Below are 6,984 nucleotides of genomic sequence, written 5' to 3' on the forward strand. Positions count from 1 at the left end.
ACTTAATGCAATACCTTCTTCCTTATTACTTCATCAATTGTTCGTCCAGGAATTTACTTCCTGACTCTAATCTAACTTCGTTTTCCACATTTGCTCGAAGGACAAAAATTGGTAACAAAAATAAAATAAATAATGCAAACACTTGACGGATTTCTAAGTCTTTTTTTTTTTTTTTTTTAAAGAATTAAGGCGACATTCTTTATCGCAGAAAAATTAAATAAAAATAATCATTTGTTTCTTCCTAAACTGATTTAAAGATAACTGCTTGAGAATTATTTAAGAAAACAAAAAATAAATTAACTTCATCCCTATTTTAATTGGACAATAAGCTCTAAAATAAAACACCACCAACAACAAAAAAAAAGTTTGTGTTTGTACAAATTCCAAATGCTTAGTTCAATTTAATCAGGAATCACTTTTCACTTTAAAACACATTTTCTTTCGTCTCCCCTCCCCTTACCCCCTCATCCTTGCTTGATCGACATTGGGGAAAGATCACCAAATGCACAGTTAACGGTAGACATGGGAACTTATAAAATGCGCCTGTAATGGCAACAGAAGAAATCATATAGCATTTCAGAATTATGTACGTGCGTTTTATGTTACCTAGGAGATTACCAACATTCATTTCCTTATTTTGATAGATGAGGACAAAAACTATCGACTGGCACGCAGAAACACTTTAACTGAGGGTATTTTAGACTAGCTAATACGAGTTGCATTTTATTTTTGAAAAGCCATTATGGTTCGTATTTGTTTCTCTGAATTTTATTTTTGTTATCACCCCCAAGGGAAGGAGACAACACGCTTTTTTCATTTATTTATTTATTTTATTATTTTTAATGTCAGAACTGTCTTTTGGAAATCGGTAAGTAGCTAATCACCACCTCCCACCACTGTGGAGGTCGAGTGCATTCTTACAGTTTGCTGGATGAGATGCGTTTAATCTCGTATCTCCTCTTGAGATACGAGATTAAACACATTCTTAGGGAGGGAAAACACACGTGCCAAAGGTTTGATTAATTATGGAATTAATCAAAATTTAAAATTTTGATTAATTTCATAATTTAAAAGCTGCGCAATTTAAAAATTAAAATCCAAATTTAAAAGCTGCACAATTGCCGAAAAAGAAATGCAATTGGATTTTAAAATAAAAATGAAATGATATAAATTAAAATATTAAATAAATGTTAATAATACAAAAAATTAAAAAAAATTATATTAACCAAACAATATTCGGTTTGATTCCATTTTGTTAACTGCGTATGTTCTTTTGGCCGATTTGTCTGTTTTGTGACATGCAAAACTCTAGTTTCTCGAGGAAAAAACTTACCACCTCCTCTTGAGACCGGGAAACTCACTACAATTGAAAAACATTAAAGTTTTTAGTGTTCGGGAAAGAATTAACTCATTCGTCTTCCCAAGCGTAGGACAAATTTTACGTTGTTTCCGCGAGTGCACTACAAAGGTTATAACAACAAAAAAAATACCGATAAATTTACTGCTAAACATTCCTGTTTGTAAGGATTAAGTTTGTTATTTTCAATGTTGTTCATTTCCTTATTTTCAGTCTTCATTTTCCTGTTAAGACTATCCAGAAGCTTCTTTCTCCTCTTCTCATTATTTTATTTATCCATCAAATCTTACTTTTATCCCTCTATTTCGATATTCTCCTTTTGTATGTATTTTCCACATTCTTTTGTCCTTTTTCTTATTTATTCCAGATTATCTTTCGTCATCATTGTATTATAGCTCAAACTGAATATTAAAACTTGCGAGGAGTAACAAATTTAAACCTTAACAAACACAGTACTCTAAAATATACGAATTTAATCCTTAAAATGGTTACATTTTAGAAATACACACATGCTGGGTGGCACCTGTATATCAAAAATATGCGCCCTGTGGAGATACTTCGTACGCGGTTACGCCATCTGGCGGTCAGTTCGACTATTTTTTAATCATGTGTACCCAGCAAGAACCGATGCTTAGATCTGCTTATTTCCTTCGCCAACAGATGGCGGCACATATCTCAAATTATAGATTTATTTTTAATCATTTCACTCACACAAAGAAAAATTCAAATGGTGCTATATTTTATTATTGTTTTCTTATATTTTGCTGCCTTCGCAGTATAGCGATTAGTAGATGGTGAAATGTAACGGTAGATCATGCAGTGTTTTGCAATGCAGAGCGACCTCTAGCGATGAATCCTTAGACTGTTAAATAATAAAAACTTTCTGATTATCGTATTGATTACATCTACTGTATATGCTTGCAGAATATGTTATACAATTTTAATTATTATTATTATTATTTTAATTACAAAAGTGGATTTTTTTTTAATGTTTGTATATAGGTTTCATTACTAATGTCTTAGGTTTCTGCAGAACAGTACAAATATCACATCACACCGTATCAAATATTATATTTATATTTGATATAACTTTTCTGAATAGCGTGCGAAAGACGCTAATTAGGTGGATGGCGTTTTGTTACAGTAACAAGCTCATGCTTTTTTTATTATTGTTGTCTATGAAAGGTTGTGAAGCCTATAATACATTAGCTAATCAGGAAACCTTACTCTAGAAACAAAACACAAAATTTTATTTATTTATTAATTAATTGTACCTTAATTTTTCTAATTAATTAAAGTGCAAGATTGGAAGCAGAAGTATTCGCTAGCAGATCGGGTTATCATTAGCTTCGCTCTACTATCTATCGACCTGCGTCGCTAGATAGTAGGACTTTGAATGGGAGAGGTTCTAGACAGAACATGCAACGAGTTTTGTATGCCTTTGAAGAATCTAAAATTGCATGTAAATAGAAAGGGAGGTAAAACTCAAACCGGAGTCCTTGTTCTTCAGGCCAAACGTGGCAACTGTCACTTGAGGCCACCAGTAAGCAAGATGGTGATACTGTTTCACTAGGCAATGAAAGTAATGCACCACCTAGAGAGCAAGCTGGCATTTCCATCTAGATAAGGCATTTTTTATTGCCGGAGTCTAGTTCGCTAGTTTCTTTTGCTGAGAAGGTCATACCACTCTAAGATTAGGTTGGCTAACTAGGAGAAGCTGTGTAATTTGCATCTCTATCTTTATTAGTGAATCAAAAATATCTTTTATATACATACGTAGCTGCTTATAAAAGATCTACAGATGAAATACATTCATAAATATAAAAGATACGCATTCTAAATTGATTTTGTTGAATGGAACGCTGAAGTTCAGTTATTCTTCCAGACCAGAATTTCATTTCCAGAGGTGTACAATATAAAAGTATAAATAACGAAGCTAAAATTAATAAATAATATTTCCTTTTCCATACGTTTATCGCCTCTGAGTTTCTTTTTTTTTTTTTTTTTTTTTGCTGTCTGCCTGGTAAATATATTACGATCAAAATGCCGGTTTCTTCTGTTTATGTATGAACTCAAAAACAAAGTGATAGGCGGCGCTGTTTGTCAGCGCTCCAGGTGAGCAATTGGGGCTTCCTCATTCATGCTTTCGACGTCGTACGAAGAACATGCGTCGTTTTACGAACGCTGAGATGGCAGACATGCACTTCGTTTACCATATTATGTATCCAACTACTATTGAACTGTTCAGTTACGCCTAATAAAGTTTTTTTTACACTACTTACTGCCTTGTGTTATTTCTGTATCTTTGTGTCCCTGTTAGTACCTTCCGATGGCGTTTCCGGTCATGCTTTCCTATGTGAATAGGGTTGATTTTGATGTTCTTTACCTCCCCTCAAAGTTTGTACATGGAATTTTGAACCACCCTGTATAAAATAATAAGTCAAATTCTTAACCGGTATGGCACTCATATGTGTTGCTCAAAATGTCTTCCTTCCAGTCTTGTAAACTTGTTTTCGCACATGCGTTATTCTCTCTGTGCTGTTTGCTGGTCATTTGGAATGTGGTCTGTTGATTCCAGAATTCTTTAGTGCACTTCACCTTATCAATCTATGACGCATTGCACAAACACTTCTCCTGACCCTTAACGCTCCGATGATTTTGTTTCCAAGAAGTCTACGCCATGCATTTATCAAAAATCGGCATTGGAAGTTCCTTTCAATGTTACATGCGAATATTTCATCGATAGTATTATTCATTTCGTCACGAATGAAGGTTGCTTCCGAGCCTAGACACATTTGCGAATTAGAGTTTGCAGAAACCCATGACAAAATTGTTAACTCATAATCTGCCATTTCAAATACTATCCTTCTTGCAAGCGATAAAGATAAATATCACTACTGAATAAAGATAAATAACCTATTTTTAAATAATGATGTCCTCTTTAAATAGCACAGTCATCTAGTTTGTACTTTGTTCTACATCACTGCTCTTCAAGAACAGACGAAAACATAATTAAAAATACCCGTATTATTGGATAAAAATCTCCTGGCCCAACTTATTTAGCTTATAACAACTGTCAACCAGAGTAATATACTGACCACATTTTATTAATCAGATTTCAAAATAAATGCTGATATAAACAATATCTATTTAAATTTATTGAGTCCCACTACCAAAAATTCCACGCTCCATCTATCCCAGTTTGGGAAAGTGGCAAAGGTCAGCCCACTCGAGTAATGCAATGAGAAGCCCCTCCCTAGGGGACCATCCTTGCTGATCAATGGAACCACAGTGCCAGGTAAGTATTTATTGAGTTACTTACAACACAGTGAATATTTTATCAATGGAGAACATTTTTTGGAGGTCGGGGCTCTTTTGCTGACTTATTTTTCTTGAAAATGTTACAGATGCCCACTTTGTAAATTAAGTGCTTCTTTCAGTTCTTTTTGGGCCGAGACAATATTTTTGGCTAACTGAGTGAGATTACTATGTTTGAAAACCGTTGGTCTGGACCAGAGATAGGAACCTCTTTTAATCTGTAGGAAATGTTCCATTTTAAGGAAATGATTTCATTATAATAATCGTTATTTTATTGCTTAATTTATCTGAAAAGTGACAGAAAAAAATTGCATCAGACCTCATTACAGCAATAAAAAGTTCCCCACCGAAGAATCCAAAAATGAAGAAAAAAAAAGAGGCGGGGATTTGATTTTATCCAATCGCGTTAAAATATATTTCACTACATCCACTAACCTCGAAGTATTTTTTTAAAACATATTATTATTCAAAATGTGGAAGCGAATTAATTTTAGGAACAAAGGTTTTTAATTATTTTTATATTAATCTCAAGAACGACACACGTTGGAAAACCTCTTCAAAATCATTTCTGTACATAACGTATTCTGTGTCGTTTGTGAACAAGTGGCTAAAGAGAAAGAAGGAACCTGTTTAAATATTTCTTGAACAGCTAAAGACAATACTCTTGAGGGAAAACAGGAAGAATGACTGTTACAATTGATCAGCCTCGCTAAAGAAAAAGTGCAAGGAAATCAATGTAGAATACATTGGTGATCGAAGATCTTAAAATCTGAATCATTTAAACAATGGTTGGGCAAAAGGGGAAAAAATGAATGGAATGTACTCTCATCAGTCAAACGAAGGATAGGAGTTGATGTTAGTGAAAGATTAAAGAGCCCTGAGGTTGGTGGGGAAATCTAAAGAAAGAAAACTACTCATCTTGACACGTTGGGAACGACCAGAAAGGAAACTGGTGACCACAGTGCAACGTTTCGGAGTCAGACCATCAGATGAGAATTTAGTAGTTAGGCTTTTATGCCAGGTTTGATCAAATGACCTGCAAATGTCGAAAGCAACCAGTAATGGAGGATTTAAGATTCAAATATAGACTCATCAAAGGGTTGAGCTACCAAGTGATGTAGATTAGTTACGTCTTCGGATATTGTCCAGATAGACGATTATCTTTTTCTAGCTAATATTAAACGTTTAGAAATTTTACAAGTTATTAAATGTTTCCGCAATGTGACATCGGATTAAGTTTTGAAATAGTCGTTAATTGTATTAGTAGTCACCTTATTTCGCTAATTTTGAGTTCGTTTCAAGTATTGAATTTTGGGGTTTTTGAATTTTCCTTTACGCATTTCCTTCGCCTATATTTAAACTTAATGCCGAAAGCGTTAAGTGTGTTGTAATTATTTAAGTATTGAGAAACTTAAAGCAAATGAATAATGTTGAAATTAAAGCAGAATAATAATAAGCACTCTAATAATTCCTATAATCCCCAAAGCATTTTGTTTGATGTTTGCAATTTTGTAAACATGGCTCACTTATAGGCTCAAAACCAGTTCTGACTGCCTCACTACAATGTGTAGAAAATTTCATTTTGTACAGCAGGCGCTATTGTAGGTCCATTTTTCATTGCTACGGTATGGTGAAAACAGAAAAAGCACCGAACTTCGACACTCCCTTGTACACGCGCTATGAAATTTTTCCCTTCAACTACAGGCACATTAATAGAACAGCACGCGTAGAGTCTACGCCATTACATTTAGTGTAGCAGTGGTGCTGACGTTGAATGAAAAGACGTTTATTGAGCATTCATTTTGTTCATACGTAGTTGGTAGATCAAATGGTCCAAGCCATTTGATCTACCAACATACGACATGTTTGTGAGCAGTTTGTTCGTCGTTTCCATAAGCGTGCCCCAAGCAATAGTGTCATCATTGCTTTAATCGAGAGGTTCCGACATACCGGGAGTGTTCTGCCGCAATGCAAAGGGCATTCAGGGAGATCAAGAACTGTTAACACAAACGAGAATCATGGGCGTGTGCCAGAGCAAGTTGGGATACCTGTATTCCAACAGAATGGAGCAACCCGCCACACATCGTCACACGTGGTTCTGAAGCCTATTTATCAGAACACTTCCTCGGGCTGCTCATTTCGAAGTTCACTGAATTCACGTACCTTTCACGTTCTCCTGACCTGACATCACTTAATGCCTTCATTTGAAGTATGCTGAAGGAATGGGTATTCCATCATGACTCACCTTCAAACCTTGATGAACAAGGGATAAAATTACACACATGTCCAGCAGATGTTCCATCGCTTGT

The 6,984-nt window shown here is 34.8% G+C and overlaps 1 pseudogene; it reads right to left on the minus strand.

Moving 5' to 3' along the window:
• Nucleotides 1-4,517: 4,517 nt before the first annotated feature.
• Nucleotides 4,518-4,663, minus strand: LOC150097674 (U1 spliceosomal RNA; annotated as a pseudogene).
• Nucleotides 4,664-6,984: the final 2,321 nt, after the last annotated feature.

Source organism: Typopeltis vanoorti, chromosome 17 (genome assembly GCF_054136105.1).
Source record: "Typopeltis vanoorti isolate ZY-2024b chromosome 17, IOZ_Tvanoo_1.0, whole genome shotgun sequence".
Classification (NCBI taxonomy): Eukaryota; Metazoa; Arthropoda; class Arachnida; order Uropygi; family Thelyphonidae; genus Typopeltis; species Typopeltis vanoorti.